Genomic DNA, 16,790 nt, shown 5'->3' with positions numbered 1-16,790 from the left:
CAATGATGAGGAGACAAAAATTGACCAATTTTATGAAGACTTACAACACCTTCTAGAACTGACACCAAAGAAAGATGTTCTTCTCATTATTGGGGATTGGAATGCTAAAGTAGGGATGAGATGGCTGGACAGTGTCTGCGAAGCGACCAACATGAATTTGACCCAACTCCAGGAGGCAGTGGAAGACAGGAGGGCCTGGCGTGCTCTGGTCCATGGGGTCACAAAGAGTTGGACATGACTAAATGACTAAGCAACAAGATAGGACTTCAGGCTGGATATGGGCCAAACCTTCTGAACAAAGTGAGGGAATTTCATAGAAGAATCTCAGCATTCAGCACAGTATTGAAGTAAAGGGACTTTTGGCCAATTCCAGCAGAATTTGTGAGCAACAATTTTGGAGAAAAAAATGGAGCTGTGCTAAAAAAATATGAGGTTTCAGACTACCATTTTACTACATGCATTTATTTGTCTTACAATGTATAAAGGGTCAAGTAACTCAGTTCTGAGTTAAGCTTACAATGACGGCCATAAACTTTGCCCTTTCACATGAAAATATAAGAATGAGTGAATGCCCAAATAAGGAACTTTATATGTATCATGTAGTTCACACACATTAAAATCAAATTTGCTTCATTTTTTTTTCTTTGTGGGGGGGAAGATCAATATTGTTCTTGGCATAACTCATTCAGGTTACATTGTATGCCAGGAAAAAGAAAAACGGGATCTTTGTAAGTGCTCCTTGCAAAATGGGGCTTCTTGGTAGAACCCCTGACATGTCTTTTTAATTACATTAATGAGTAATGAGGGATGCTCAGATGGAGCATTACAAGGCATCTGGTTTTTGCTTGAGCCAATTCTGAGGGATGCTGCAGACTGTTACAATGGGCTCCACAACGTGGAAGTCAGAGGTCTTTTGCCACGCTGGTCTTAGAAAAAAATATAGTGCGACTATGAAGGGAGGGTTATGTAATACCTTGGAAAGACTCCCACCTTATTTTAAAAGCATTATAATTTTGGCAAGACACACATAGGGCCCCCTAGAATCTACCTTAGGCATTATTCCCCTTCCAGGACAACTAGAAGTCTGTAAAATCATTGCAACATATTATGTGATGTGATGGGGATAGTGAGGATAAGTACCTGGATATTTTGAAAGGTGAAAGATAGTTTAGAATTCCTGGGAGAGAAGAGATAATGAAAGAAAGACTTAGTTAAGAAGTTATGCCAAGTGTAAACCAGAACTCGTATCCCTTGAGATTAGTGTATTTCTCCTTCCACAGGGTGATTTCCTCCCAAATTTCCTTTAGTAATCAAATTAGCAAATTAAATCCATGTTTCTAATTTAACTAATTACAGTGGTGCTTTGCTTAATGATTGCCTCACTTAACAAGGAAATCGCTTGACGATCAGGTTTTTGAGATCGCAAAAGTGATCGCAAAATGATGGTCTAAATGGGAAAAATCCACCTCATGATGATCGGTTCCCTGCCTCAGGAACCGATTTTTGCATTACGATGATCTAAAACAGTTGATCGTCGGGTTTCAAAATGGCTCCCCACTGTTTTTAGGAGCCATTTTCGCTATACAGGCACCCAAAAATGACCGCCTCTATGGAGGATCTTCGCTGGACAGTGAGTTTTCAGCCCATTGGAACACATTGAACGGGTTTCAATGCATTTCAGTGGGCTTTTTAATTTCGCTTTACGATGTTTTTGCTCTGCAGCGATTTCGCTGGAACGAATTAACATCGTCAAGTGAGGCACCACTGTATAAAACAGAGCCTCCTAAATACAAGACAGAAGCAAAGGGCTGTACATGCTACAAGAAACATGTCTCTCACAACTGCTTCTAAATATAGGCTATTGTCTAATTTGACCCAAAGAATGACAGAATGAGAGAGAGAGAGAGAGAGAGAGAGAGAGAGAGAGAGAGAGAGAGAGGCATGTACCCGTTCCTCTGTGGTATCATGAAGGCCTGGTCCCTAGTCTCAGGTTTCAGCACCACACCTCAGAGAATCAGATGCTGCTAACACCATAACAGGAACCCCTTTGCAAATGCTGTAGCAGAATTTCTACAAAACCCAGGATGTGCGGAGTTGTTGTCAAAAAATGAAATGTGAGTGTTGCTGCTGAGCGCGGGAGAGACCACTGGCCTCAATCCAGTTGGTTAATTGTTTTCACTTTGATCACCTTGATGAGTTTATTTTCAATGATTGCCAGGGAGCAATATGTGAGTACATCCATTCCAGCCATGTCGCTCTCTCCTGCGGAGTTTCCAGGATTGTTAGACTCACAAGAGCTCCCCTGTCTGTACAGCCCATGTAATGGCTTTGCCGGCTCCGAACGTCATCAGTAAATAGGCAGCTCCACAGTGTCCTAACTCCCAAAACAGTCCTGAAGCCAAACAAAATACTCCAGGCCATAAAAAGCCAAATCTAAACATAATTATATAGCTGGAGTTTGGTTTTGGAATGGGGCGCCTTGCCCACGGCTATCAGGGGATCTCTTGGCTCCCAAAGCCACACATGCCTACCACTTACTATTTCTATTCTGTACCAGCCTACTATTTTCTGCTTCACTGCTGAAAAGAAGTTGCTATACAATTTATATTCCAGGCTGTATTTATTGTCCTCCAATCACAGTCATGATGTGTCAACTCCATCTGCAGTTTTTAGTGAATCATTTGCTGGGGTCTTTGGATCAAGGGGAAAAATAGGCCCTCCTAGGTCACCATTTTAATCATCTGGTATGACTGTGTGGTGGTGTGTGACTCATTACCAGTGGAGGCAATCTTGTGGCCTTTGAATAGCACTACCTGCATCTCTACTCCCACCCCGAGTCACCTCAGTATGTGTTTGTAGAAGGCCCTACATTTTTGTGAGTGCCAAGATAGTTTAGTGGATAAAATATTAGAGTAGTACTTAGAAGACTTGGGTTCAAAATCCCTGTGTAGCCATGGAAACTCACTGTGAGCGAGGAGGCAATGATAGAGATACTCCTTAAATATCTCACATATCCCAGAAACCCTACTAGGGTTTCAATAAGTCAGAACTGACTTGATAGCACATCACACGTTCACATACATGCACAAATCTTTGCGAAGAGGATGATGCACCACGGGCTGGTATCAGGGTATGACATTATTGGGCATGGCTGAGGCCCAGGTTTCGGCAATGATTTACTTGGACATCTAACTTTGCTCCTCCTTCTTCATTGCCCGTTCACTTAATAAGCCCACACACACTTTTATTGTTACAGCATCGAGCCATATAAATAAAACAAAATTAAACGCAAAGCTTCAAGTACTGACATATACTACAAAAAGCCAAATCAAATAAGCAAAAGAAAATAAAACTACAAATATGACAATGTAAGACCAATGTCTAAGTTTGGCTATCTATTCTGGCTATTACGGCATGCCACCCAAAATTTCGCTACCAGTTCTGTAGTAATCCGATTTTGATCAATTAACAGTTGGTTACAGTAGCCTGAGTCTGACTGCCTTGTCATGTCTTTTAAGAGAGGTGCCATATATTTTCCTTGAATCTTGTTATGCCTGTTACATCTGAGCATCATATGCTCAATGGATTCTATCTCACCGGATCCCAGACGCCTGCTGATGATTTTCCCCACCAATTGGGATAAGCTTTTCTGTGTTTCAGAGAATTTTTCTTCATTGCTTGCTTGCATGATAAAAAAAGGCAGTTGAAGAGCAACAATGAACAAGAAAAAGCATTCAGAATGCCAGGAAGCACCTAATTTCTACAACTGTCTTTCTTTAGCATTTTGGCCATTGGCAGGTTCTCCATGATGCCAGCGTCTGATCCCAACCTGATTACATGGTGAAAGAAGGTCTAACTCAGAGCGTGGAGATAACTCATTAGAAATTAATACCATATTCTAATTTGTTGCAGTACAATTACATTTTGTGGTTTTAATGGCTTAAATCGGTAAATGACAGTGTGTGATAATGCTTCCCATGCCATGAATCTGTGGTCATCATGATCAGCAGTTCTGAGGATCATTTTGAGATATATCCATTAATAAAAATGATTTAACAGATGAACTGATGGATAGCCCAGTGGTTTAGGCATCTGGCTGTGGAGCCAGAAGTTGGGAGTTCAATTGCCCACCGTGCCTCCATGACAGGGACTGGACACGATGAGCCAGAGGGCCCCTTCCAGCTCCGCAGTTCTAAAATGATGATGATTAACTAAAAGAAAAAAAAATCAATCAATCAACCAATTAAATCTCTTTAACGTTATAAAACCCACAAATGAACTCTCCTTAATTAACAAATGTCAACATGTTGGCGGTGCTGCCAACATTTCTAAGCTCTTATTTAATGCAAAGGGTCAAAAGCTCTGGAAAACTGCATCTCTGGAAAACTTCCACTGCTACTTTAAACCCCTGTTTTCAAACTTCTCTGTTTGTGGATAAGACTGCCATCTAAAAAAACAAAACAAAGCAAAGAAAAAAGAAAGAAAGAAACCCACACAAACTCATCCAAACATTGTTTATATCAGTTAGGTCAGAATGGGATTTAATCTAAGGGTGAATTTGGTTTATGAGCCAACATGTTTTCCTCACTAGCTTGCAGATTGCAAGCGCATATTTTTAAAGCTATATCTGCTGGGACCTGGATGACCTTATTATAGATTGTCATTCTGGTGACACAAGCTTGGCAGCTGAATTTTTCTCACTCAAAGAAAAAGAAGTTGTTCAAGCAGAAACAGAGGCTTCCAGTTCTCACCCTGCCAAATTCCTCATCTCAGTGGCAGAGAATCACATCAGTTTGGGAAAAATGAGTCAGATTCCATGGGGCAAAAACTGCAGAAAGGAAAATCGGACAGTGAGCTAAAGGCATGGTCTAAATATCCTGCAGTGTAAAGAAACTTTAACATGCAAATAATTCGAGCAACCAGAACTGGATTAAATATGACACAAAATCCTGTTGCGTAGTTGCACAAGTAGCACAACATTTAGACATAAATTGCTGTAGGTTACAGAATCTCCATGGACATTATCATGGTAGAGTATCATGATAGAGATACATGATAGTATCTCTATCATGCAACTCAGTTTGCGATGGATAATGTCTATAGAGATTTTTTTAACATACGGCAAATCACTACCAAAGGTTACACAGCTAGCGTAACTGCGCAACATGATTTCAACAATTATAATATATAAGACGGAAAATAAAGGCACCAAGCTAAATAAGGGTTCTTGGCAAAATTAAACCAACTAGGACCTTCTACGTGAAGGTATTCCACTTTTGAACTAAGAAAATGAATACATTTTGAAAGGAGGGGATAATTTATCTGGGCTGAAAATCATGTCGGTGACACAATTTGACAAGATGTTGTTGTTGTTATGTACTGTCAAGCTACTTCCGGTTTATGGCAATCCTATGGCTTGGTGACGCCTATACTTTAACATATGACACAACTCTTTGCCATTTTTGCAGCAATAGAGTACCACAGCTACTGCCTTCAGAAAAGTAAACAAGACTTTGCTTTAATGCTCTTATTTTACTGTCACATCACCCACTAACCATCTTTTAGTTAACCATCCAAAGTCTGATGCGCATAGGAAACTTTCTGGATAGACGGTATTTTACCCAGTGTCTTGAAAGCATGTTCACATAAAAACTAACAGAAAGATCATACTGAGCCTGTAGTTCTATCAAGTGTCTGAAAACGGTTTGAATTTACATCCTTGTGTTGTCACTTTGTTCCTGGAAAAAGAGACCATTCTGAGGAGAACCTCTTCTATGCATGAGGAGGAGCTTCTGTGTCAGCCAAAGCTCTGGAAAGTCTGAGTTTCTGACAACACTGTCCTTCAGGAGCATCATGAGTAACACAACAACAGAGAGGTGAGTCTAGTATGCTCTGTTCCTTGCCCATTGACTTAAATCTCTTTTGAATGCCTCAGAAGAGCCTACGTCACTTTACATGGTGTCATCTGGACCGTGTGGTACCATAGCCTTATTTAAAAACTTTTTTCCCAAAAACTATATTTTTTTTAAGAAAGGAAAAAAAACTACAGTGGTGCCTCGCTTAATGAGCGCCTCGGTTAACAATGAATCCGCATAGTGATGTTTTTAAGTGATCGCATTGCGATGTTTCTAATGGCAAAAAATCGCTTTGCGATGATCAGTAAGCGTTTCGCTTACCGATTTTCACATAGCGATGTTTTTTTAACAGTTGATTGGGGGTTCCAAAATGGCCACCGGGTAAAGGAAATGGCCGCCTGCTGTGTTTTCACACCCTTTCCTCGATTACCGGGCAGCGAAAATGGCGGTCGCATAGAGGATCTTCGCATTAAGGTGAGTTTTTTGCCCATAGGAATGCATTAAATGTGTTTCAATGCATTCCTATGGGCTTTTTTGCCCCGCATAGTGACGAATCCACATAGCGACAATTTTTTCGGAATGGATTATTGTTGCTATGCGGGGCACCACTGTATTCTTAAAGAGAAAAGAGGGAAGAATTCAAAGAACAGGAAAACATTGAGGAACTTTGAGTGTAGTTCTTAATTTTAAAAAAGTAATAAAATGTCTATGCATACACTTTAATAAAAAGCTACAGGCCCCTCCTAACTCACGGCAGGGCAAGTCTGCAGTCTTGCACTAAGGCAGAACAGGCAGGAGACACCTGGCGGTGGGGCACCTCCCAGAAGCTTCTGGGTGTTATCCTAGAGACATGTTTTGCTTACTTGCATGGTCTGGCCACTCAATCATTTTCAGTCAGCAGTACTGGGGGGGGGGGCCAAAGCCAGGAAGGATAGTACTGGAGGAATACAAACCTGACTCCAGCCTGTCGTCTTGTGCATTGTGCACATTTAGAAATTAACAATAATTAACAGTATGAATGACAACAATAGGTGCCTAGCCAAGACTTCTAAAATGGCAGAATATTTTCTACTTATATGTACACAGCTACTGTTTGATTTGATTTTTTGGAAAACAAATATGCCTTGGGAATACGCCATCCAAAATATCTTCGTGTTGGCTGGTTGAGGGCCAGCCAGGTGGCAAGGGAACCTTAATTCACAGCCGTGAAAAGACGAGGCCCTACGGTGTCCTAATGGACTGTTTCAAAGTTATTTACAGCAAAACAATTTTTCGACAGCCTGCTCTGGATTTCACCCAATGCTTTTCACATTGGGGAATGTTCAAAAGAGCCTCCCTCCCTTCTTCTTTTCAGTTTCCAGACCTCACACAGAGTGATTACATGAGGGAGGCTCAGGCATCAATCCTCGGTGCCACAGCCATCCAAGTGGATGGGCAAGCTTCTCCATTTCAACTGAGTTCAGGCTCCAGCTCACAGACATGCCCTTTGGAAGGGAGGGGGGATCCAGGCGAGGGGAAGAGCTCTCCTAATTTATTGTTATTGATGGCTCTGGATGCTGTTGAGCTGCTGCCGAGAAGTTGAACACAGATTTTTCAATTTTCAGGACGCAGCTGGTGGGCTGTTATTTTATTTTTTTGGTTGGGAGAGTAAATCCAGCTTGGTCTCTCCTGCCACCAAAGTCTTGCAGCTTGAGCAAGGAAATATGTGCTGCGGATGATGAAATGCAAACATTTAGAAGCAAAGTTATACAATCAGCAGTGTATTGTAGCCAGAGCTCCGGACTTGCTTTTCACTCTCTTAACTGACAGATTAATCAACCAGAAGTTGTAATTTTGGCTAATCAAATTGTGGGGACAAAGAGAAATGTTCCTCCTGGTAGACACCAGTATCTTGAAGAATATCCTCTGATTTCTATTTTGTTGCAACATGGTAAGGTAAAGGTAAAGGTAAAGGTTCCCCTTGACAATTTTTGTCCAGTCGTGTTCGATTCTAGGGGGCGGTGCTCATCCCCGTTTCCAAGCCATAGAGCCAGCGTTTGTCCGAAGACAATCTTCCGTGGTCACATGGCCAGCGTGACTAGACACGGAATGCTGTTACCTTCCCACCAAGGTGGTCCCTATTTATCTACTTGCATTTTGCATGCTTTCGAATCACTAGGTTGGCGGGAGCTGGGACAAGTGACGGGCGCTCACTCCGTCGCGTGGATTCGATCTTACGACTGCTTGGTCTTCTGACCCTGCAGCACAGGCTTCTGCGGTTTAGCCCGCAGCGCCACCACGTCCCTATGGGCTATCCAACATGGTACAGCCCTATATAATATGTACCGTACCACATACCTTTTAGGTAATATAAGAAATTGGTCCCATCGAGTTCAATGTAACTTACCCCAGGGAAGTAGGATTAAGCTCAGAACAGAAGAGTGAACAGATTAAACCTATTAAGCCAAGGCTGTTGTTCTTCCCCTATATAAACGTGTCATCTGGAATATAATGGAGTGACACTATAACATTTACTCTAGATTACAGATGGGCACACCATCTGTTCCTTCCAGATTCTGGATCCCCCTCCCATAGGAGGCTAGGCTGGCCCCATCTTTGCTGTCCTTCTGCAAGCAGGCAAAGACCTTTCTCTTCAGGTAAGCTTTCCTTGACTGACTGGCTGCTAAGTGAGGTTTTTTAATGAATTGTTGAACCTTACTGCATTGAATGTGTTTTTAATTGTTGCTTATTGGCTTCATTTGATCCTTTTAGTATTGTATACTCACTGTAATTAGCTTAAATACTGTCTTGTAATTGTTGTAAGCCACCTTGGCTGGGCTTAAGGACGTGGTGGCGCTGAAGTTAAACCGCAGAAGCCTCTGTGCTGCGTGAAATCAAATCCACGCAACGGAGTGAGTTCCCGTCGCTTGTCCCAGCTCCTGCCAACCGAGCCATTTGAAAGCATGTGAAAATGTGAGTAGATAAATAGGTACCACCTCGGTGGGAAGGTAATGGCATTCTGTGTCTAGTTGCGCTGACCACGTGACCATGGAAATGGTCTTTGGACAAACGCTGGCTCTATGGCTTGGAAACGGGGATGAGCACCATGCCCTAGAGTCAGACATGACTGGACTAAACCTTTACCTTACCTTGGCTGGGCTGTATTATATATAAGGCTGTCTAAGCTCAAGCCTCAGGGAGCCGCAGGAACGAGGGGTCCATCAATTGGCCAGGCTCATGCCGTCAGCTGCAGCGGTGTGGAAGATTGAAGTGCTAGAGCAGTGGTTCTTAACCTTTTTGAAAGAAACGCCCCCTTGAGCCATTGAGGAAGTTATCATTGCCCCCCTCCCTGCAGTGATGATGTCATATTTATTTATTTATTTATTTATTTATTTATTTATTTATTTATTTATTTATTTATTTATTTATTTATTTAAGACACTTAAATTCAATGACCCCTGATAACAAAATTCAATTCCAAGAAAATGAAATGCCCTCAAAAAGTAACATTTAATGATTTAGTTGCGAGCAAATTTTAAGACGCAAAAAGAAACATTAAAAGGGCATAAAAACAAACCGCAATGCAGGAACTAAAAATTTCAAGACGAAAACTCTGAAACTAAATTAAGATTGGAGGAAAATATATATTCATGCACATTGTAAAAAGGCTGCAGCCATCTTCACAGTTTTGGCTTGCTCCAGCGCCCCCCTACCACCCCTTCTGCTCAAGCGCCTCCACGCCGCCCCTTTTCATTCTACCGCCCCCCTGAAAAATGAAATCGCCCCCTGGGGGGCATTATCGCCCAGGTTAAGAACCACTGTGCTAGAGGACCCCCTGAAATACCTGAAAACCTAGGGGCCCGGACCTGGGTTAATACAGCCCTGAAACTTGGGTCCTTTTAAAGGACAAATGAAGTTTAAAAATATTCTAAATAAATAAATAAATAAATATCTGAGCCCTTGTGTAATTCGACTCGAAGTAAGCTGTTTAGGGGGAATGAGAACACTAAGCTCCGTTGAGTCAAGACAAACAGTGACTCTTGCCCAGTTGCCCTTAATACACAACTCAGTTAATTGGACTCTAACAAATGCTTATGAGAGAGCTCACCAATGTTATGGCCAGAAAAGACATCAGCCTCATAACCTGCTTCTTTTACAGTAGGATAAAGTAGGCTTTTAGACAATATCTGCCTCTGGTCAGCTTGACGTCTACTCTTTGCCAGCTTCACATTTCTACCTTCTCCCCAACACAATTTTTTTTAAAAAAATGGGTGAGATATGTTATCCATAAATTCTGGGGCCCATAAATTATGGAACAAAAATATGTAGCTTGACTGCAGGTTATTGAAACACATGCTGGAAACAGGGCCAGAAATGTATCCCAGTGTTATTTCCAGTGTTTCTCATTCCCACAGGGATCTTGGCAAAACTTTCCCAGGTCATATATTTATAAAATGATCCGCATCCTCTTATAAACAAAATAAAAGCAACTACGAAGTTGGGTCCTGTACTAATGATAATGTGGGGTCTGGAGGAAGAGCCTAGCCTATAATGATTACATTAGATAACCCCAGCTAATAAAAGATTCCCAGTCCAATTCCCATTGCAGTTGATGGAGGTGAGATTCCTTTTAAAGGAAGGAAGGGAAGAGTCAAAGCATAAGGATGGCACTAGAAATAGTCCTGCTTGGTTAGAGTGAGGAATGGATGCCCTGCTCTTTTTCTGTCCCTTGACACACTTCCACACATTTGTTCTATAAGATCTGTTCTATCAAACTGGCTGGATAGCTCAGTGGTTTAGGCTTCTGGCTGGGGACCAAAGGTTGGGAGTTTGATTCCCCTGGGAGAAGAGCCAGACTCTGTGGCCATGAGCCAACTGCTTACTCCCAGGGTGCTCCCAGAAGAAGGGACTGGTAAACCACTTCTGAGTATTGTCCACCTAGAAAACTTTGAAAGCTATAAATCAGGATTAATTTGATGGTACACAATTATTATTATTATTCTATTCTATCTTGTTTCTGCATGGATCTGCATTTTCTTAAAAAAAAGAAACGTTCCCATAATCCATTTTAAGTGGGCCTTTTCCAAGCAATTTTCTCTTAAACACATTCCTAAGATGCTTTTCTTTCCAAACATACATTTTAAAATTCATGTTCCTTTAAAAAATTTTTAAATGGTTAGAATTCGTACAGAGATGTGGGAAATCCAGAGAAGAGCTGATGGTCCCATTCTGAACTGCACGTTTGTGCTTTGGGAGGTGCAGAGAAGAGCAGTTTCAATGTTTGTTGGTGAGGACTGGATTCTGCAAACATTTTGGCTGAGTTTAGGGAGACCTCCAGGAGTGAATTAGGGAATGTAGAACAAAAGTCCTGTCACCAGGGAGAGGGTCCTTAGCGGTCAGTCTCAGAGCTCACCATTCCATCTTGCAGTCATTTTCGGCTAAAGGTCTTTCCCATTAATAGTTACCTAATTTTAGAAGGGGATGCCAAGGATTGAACTAGGGAACTTTTGCATTGCAAATAATTGCACAGGCTCTGCCACCACAGAGTATTCTCCTCCCCCCACTCCTCTTCTGGCTCTTTTTCTTTTTCTCCTGCGAAAACAGTAACTGAAATTAAATTTGGTATGCAACTGTATGTCAGGCAGACTGACTGGGCTTAAAGGGCTTAACTGCTTATTTCTCCTCCATACAGCCTTGGCTATGATGAATAGCATATCTTAAAAATGATATTTCTGTACATTTTTTTCTTCTTCTTTGCCTGAGCATCCCTCCACCCCTCTCTAAAAAGGCTGCTTAGCACTCCGCAGCAATGGAGAAATGTTCTTCTGCGGTCAAACTTTCTGTCTCTTATAGAAAGGTCTTGAATTTAATAAGCTTGGTTTGAGAGATCTGTTTTTGTCCACGAGAGTGGATTGGCTACTCTAACCATGTCCATCACGAGTCCTGCCTACAACATATAATTTCACAGCGGTGGTTGAGTAGTAAAGCCAAGTTCTTGAGGTTGGGTGGGTAACATGATCTATTTTGTTAACCAAATAGCTCTTTAAATACTTTTAATTTTTGAAGAAACCATCAATCTTGACATTCCTCTCTATGTATTGTTGTGACATTCAGAGGTTCTGTTCATCTCTAAATGGTCACGTTTGAGAGGATTTCATGTGCTCTCCCTTTCCTTGCTTTACTAGATAAAGTTACAATTTTTCAGTAGCATAGTCTTCTATGCCTCCCCCCCTTTACTCATGCCTAAAGTGTCTGGTTAAAAGGTTCGTAAGTTATGCTTTACTCTCCCAGATCTGACCATTTATGTCCATGCCCCAAAATGAATAGATGGAGATCAGAAACTGAATAAACTAGAGCAAGTTGAGGAAGTTATGGTTTCACAAGTATTGCTGGGCTGTACGTTGCACGATTCCCAGTCGTGGGCCATATTATCTGGGGGTGATGGGAGTTGAAACAGCTGGAGGGCCATGGGTTCTACCCTTTGTATCAGGACCACAGCTGGGCATGTTTTGCCTTGAGAAAAGAAGACTGAAGGGAGACACGATAGTACATTTCAAACAGTTGAATGATTGCCAAAGAAGGGCAGTATCTGCTTTCAGTGTTCCCAGACTAGAAGACATGTAATAATGGGCTCAAGTTACAGGAAGCCAAATTTCAGTTGAATATCAGGGAAAACTTTCTAACTGTTTGAGCAGTATGACAATGGAACCAATAGCTTAGAGGTGGTGGGCACTCCAACGCTGGAAGCATTCGAGAGAAAATTAGACAACTGGAAGAGGTGCTTTGATTTGGATTCCTGAACTGAGCAGTGGGGTGGACTCAGTGGCCTTATAGACCCCTTCCAACTCCATTATTCTATGATTCCAAATAAGAAATCTTCATCGCCCATCACGTTAGTCTTGTAATAATAAGCAGGTGGGAAAAGCAGGGAAGACAATAAGAGAGCACATGTTGTCAAGTAGAAAGAAATGGGATTTGGATGAGAGCTTGGCTGAGAAATGTCAAAAAATTAGAAATATTTACACATTTGCATGTGATGAATGTTGTTTGTGAATCAGTTACTCAATGGCAAATAAAATGAGGGGGAAAATCTCTGTTCCCCCATGCAATTGATTTGTAGTCCTTGGAAGGGAAGCTGAAGTCCCATTTCCCTCTGCTCTTCCCAAAATAAACTAAACAATCTGCAGAAAATTTATAATGGGATGGACAGCCAGCTCTAGCCTGGGCTTTTAAAAACAGAAGGAAAGTCTCCCCTTTGTCGCTTGATTAATGCTGGGTTGCTTCCAAAGTGTTGGTCCTGCCAATGAATTAAGCTGGAGGAGAGAAATTATAGCTGGAAAATCATTATGCGAGAGTGATGTGGAATGAGTATATTCTGCACAGAGCTATACGGGGTGCAAAAAGTTTTATTTAAAGGACACTGAAAATATTGTCAGTTCAGGTCTATATCCTCAGCTCTTTTCTTTTCATTCCTCCCCCCCACCCCCCGAGCTTACCACAGTGAGAGAGTGGGCTCATGTATTTGCCACAGTTGGATGTGTAATGATGTTTTCTCTGCCATTCACAAGCAATCTGACTATATTGCTTGTAAGTAACAAAGATGGCTTTTGCCTTCGCTCTCCCTCTCTCTCAGATAAATGCATGGCTCCTGTGCAAAAATAATTTGCATTTGGTGGAATCTCAAGCAAAAGTCACACCCACACATGTGTCACACCTTTCTTCCTTACACAGTGTTGGCCCAAGGTATTTTTGTTTCCTGGCCAAATCGCACTCCCAAATCCTGCTCTCATGTAGTTAAGGACAGGGCCAACCCTTTTTAAAAAGGTATTTATATGTATATATAGTTGCACCATTCAAAGTTTGATCTGGCCTTTATTTACCCCCACACCAATGCTGACTGTCATTTTGCCTTGATCTGCCATAGTACAAACCCTGCCCACCCCCCGGAAAGAAGAATAATCTGTAGGGGATATGTTTACTGGAAAAATAGCAGTTTGCTTGAGATGGTTTGCTTAAAATTTTGCATAGGCTGATTTATAGCTTTACATGCAGATTTAGGAATAATTGCTACAATTTAAATACAAAAACATTACCTATTACCCTAGTAATGAAGAACATGTCTAGGCGACTAGTGTTCCTATTTAAAAGGCTATCAACACAACAGATTTAGCCATCCTGATTTGCTGGAGACACTTTTAAAACAGAGCTACCCTAACAAGCTATAAACAAGGCTGACTGATAACACTTTCCTCTCTCTCTCTCTTTGCTGATTCCTCATTCTTTTCTTTTTTACCTTTTCTGTCATCAAGCTATCCTAACACTAAGGCAGCAAGCCTTTAAAAGGGGGGGGGAAGAATAAAAGAAACAGAAAGGGAGGGGAAGAGGGCAACAAGCAGCCCCAAGAAACAACTGTGGGGAGAGAGGATTCAGATGGTTAACAAGCTGCAAACAAGGCTTTCACCTCTATCCGCTGACTCTGGGTGGTTATTTGAATGCAATTAAACTGGGGAAACCTGACTTCATAGTGGATATATTCACACACACACCCACTGCTTCATCACACCATTTGTCTCAGTAACGTGCAGGTTTGTTCATGTAATTTTGGCTCTTGAAATGACTGCAGACATGTGCTCTACTCCAAACATCTGGTGTTGGGGGAGGGGCTACAGCGGAGAGGAACTGCTATGTGCTGGAAGGAAGTAGGCCACCCATGTTGATAGCTGGGGGAGGGGCTAACAGTTACCATGTCTACAACTGCATATAGGGTCACTGGGGAGTTCATGATCAAGAAGAAAAAATACAGTACAGATGTTTTCTGTAGGCATTGTGGTGCTTTTTGAGGGGTTCTTGTTTCCCATAAAGGAAAAGACCTATAGACAGCAAAAGAGCATTTCTAGTGATCTGCAACATCTGTGGCATGTTCATTTTCTTGTTGAAGGTATAGGAGGCTACACCTGCAAGCTGGTAACCCTGCTAGAGGAGAAGATACTGCAGTTTGAGCCATGCCTCTCTGCAGTCCAGTTCCTCAGAGAAAATGAAAGATTTCTCAACATGGCAGCACAGACAATGGAAGAGTGGCAATGTGTGAGCTTCTCTAAGTGGGAAAAGAGAAAAAAAGATCAGGTGACTGATCTGAACAAGGAAGAAATGGTTGACGAGGAGGAAACTTTGCATGGCTTCTTGGGAGTTCATATTTTGAGAACATGGAAAGCTGAGAGTACCGTATTTTTCTGTGTATAAGACGCCCCCATGTATAAGACGCCGTCCACTTTTCTAACCCAAAATTAAGAAATCTAAGTGGGGCTTAGCAAGTGGAGGGGAAAGCAGGGATCAAAGCCCTGCAGGATCACTTTGACCCCTGCTTTCCCCTCCACTTATTTTTGTTCTCTCCTCAGCTTACTTCTGTGTATAAGACAACCCTCAAATTTTAGTCTAAAGATTTTAAACAAAAGCATAGTCTTATACATGGAAAAATACGGTAACGTCAAGAGAACTCTTGATTTTAGGAAAACTGATTTCAATAAGCTTAAGGAAATACTGGATGAGATCTCATGGTCAGAAAAACCCAGAAAAGAGGGAATCCATAGAGGATGGGAGTTTCTTAAGGGCAAATTTCTGAAAGCACAATTACAAACAGTTCCTGTGAGCAAGGAAATAATAATCAGGCGCTATCAAGTCTATTGTGATTTATGGTGACCCCTTTTCAAGGTTTTCCAGGTAGACAATACTCAGAAGTGGTTTACCATTCCGTTTTTCTGGGGGGTGCCCTGAGACTGTGCAGCTTGCCCAAGGCCTGACAGGATGGCTCTTCCCCCAGGAGGCACAGTGAGGAATCAAACTCCCAACTTCTGGCTTCACAGCCGGATACCTGATTCACTGAGGTATGCAGCCAGCATACGAGAAATCAAATAGAGCAGAACTCTGAGGAAGCCAATGTGTGTACGGAAAAAGTCAGGAAGGCTGAAGCCCCAACGGAGCTCAAACTAGCAAGAGAGGTTAAAAGAAAGAACAAGTAGGTTTTCAACTGTGCTAGGAGCAAGAAAAACAATAAGGAGACTGTAGATCTGCTGCATGGGGAAGGTGAAGAATTATTAGTGGTTGGCAGAGAGAAGGTTGCTTCTCCTGAAAAGAATACAATTCCTGGCTGGGTGCGAGTGGATTAAAGCAATAAGTGAGGGCAGCTGCTACCCAAATAGACAAGGGAGGCACTCAGCTACTTTAAAGGAATTCAAGCCTCCAGGACTAGATGAACTACGTCCAAGGATATTAATCTCTCTCTCTCTTTTTAAAAAAAGAAAAATAGCATCACAAGCTTGCTATATGAAGGGAATCTTATGAACCTTGTGCATCTTGATTTCAGCAAGGCCTTTGACAATGTCCCCAATACTATCCAAATGTGGACTAGACAGTGCTACTGTTATATGGATTTGTAGCTGTTTGATGGGTCCTACCTAGAAGAATCATGGTCCAGATGCTTTTCAAATGGGCAGAGGACACCAAATATGGAAGGGTAGTTAATTGTTCAGAAGATGGAATCAGAATTTGAGAAGACCTTGGTAGATTTGAGGAGTGGAGCAAAAGAAACAAAATGAGTTTTAAAGAGGAAAAATGTAAAGTCCTATACTCAGGTGGAAACCATGGGATGTACTGCTGTAGGATGGGAAACAGCTGGCTTGATAGTAGTACTGTGGTGCCTCGCATAACGAGCGCACCATTTAACGACGAATCCGCATATCGCTGCGTGTTTTGCGATCGCGATTGCTTTGCGATGTTTAAATAGGGTAAACATCGCATTGCGATGATTGGTAAGCGTTTCGCTTACTGATCTTCACATTGCAATGTTTTAGAACAGCTGATTGGCGGTTCCAAAATGGCAGCCGGATCAACAAAATGGCCGCCTGCAGCGTTTTCGCGCCGATTCCTCGCTTACTGAAGTGGCAAAAATGGCGGCCCTAT

Source organism: Pogona vitticeps, chromosome 6 (assembly GCF_051106095.1).
Source record: "Pogona vitticeps strain Pit_001003342236 chromosome 6, PviZW2.1, whole genome shotgun sequence".
Lineage (NCBI taxonomy): Eukaryota > Metazoa > Chordata > Lepidosauria > Squamata > Agamidae > Pogona > Pogona vitticeps.
This window is presented reverse-complemented; position numbering follows the sequence as displayed.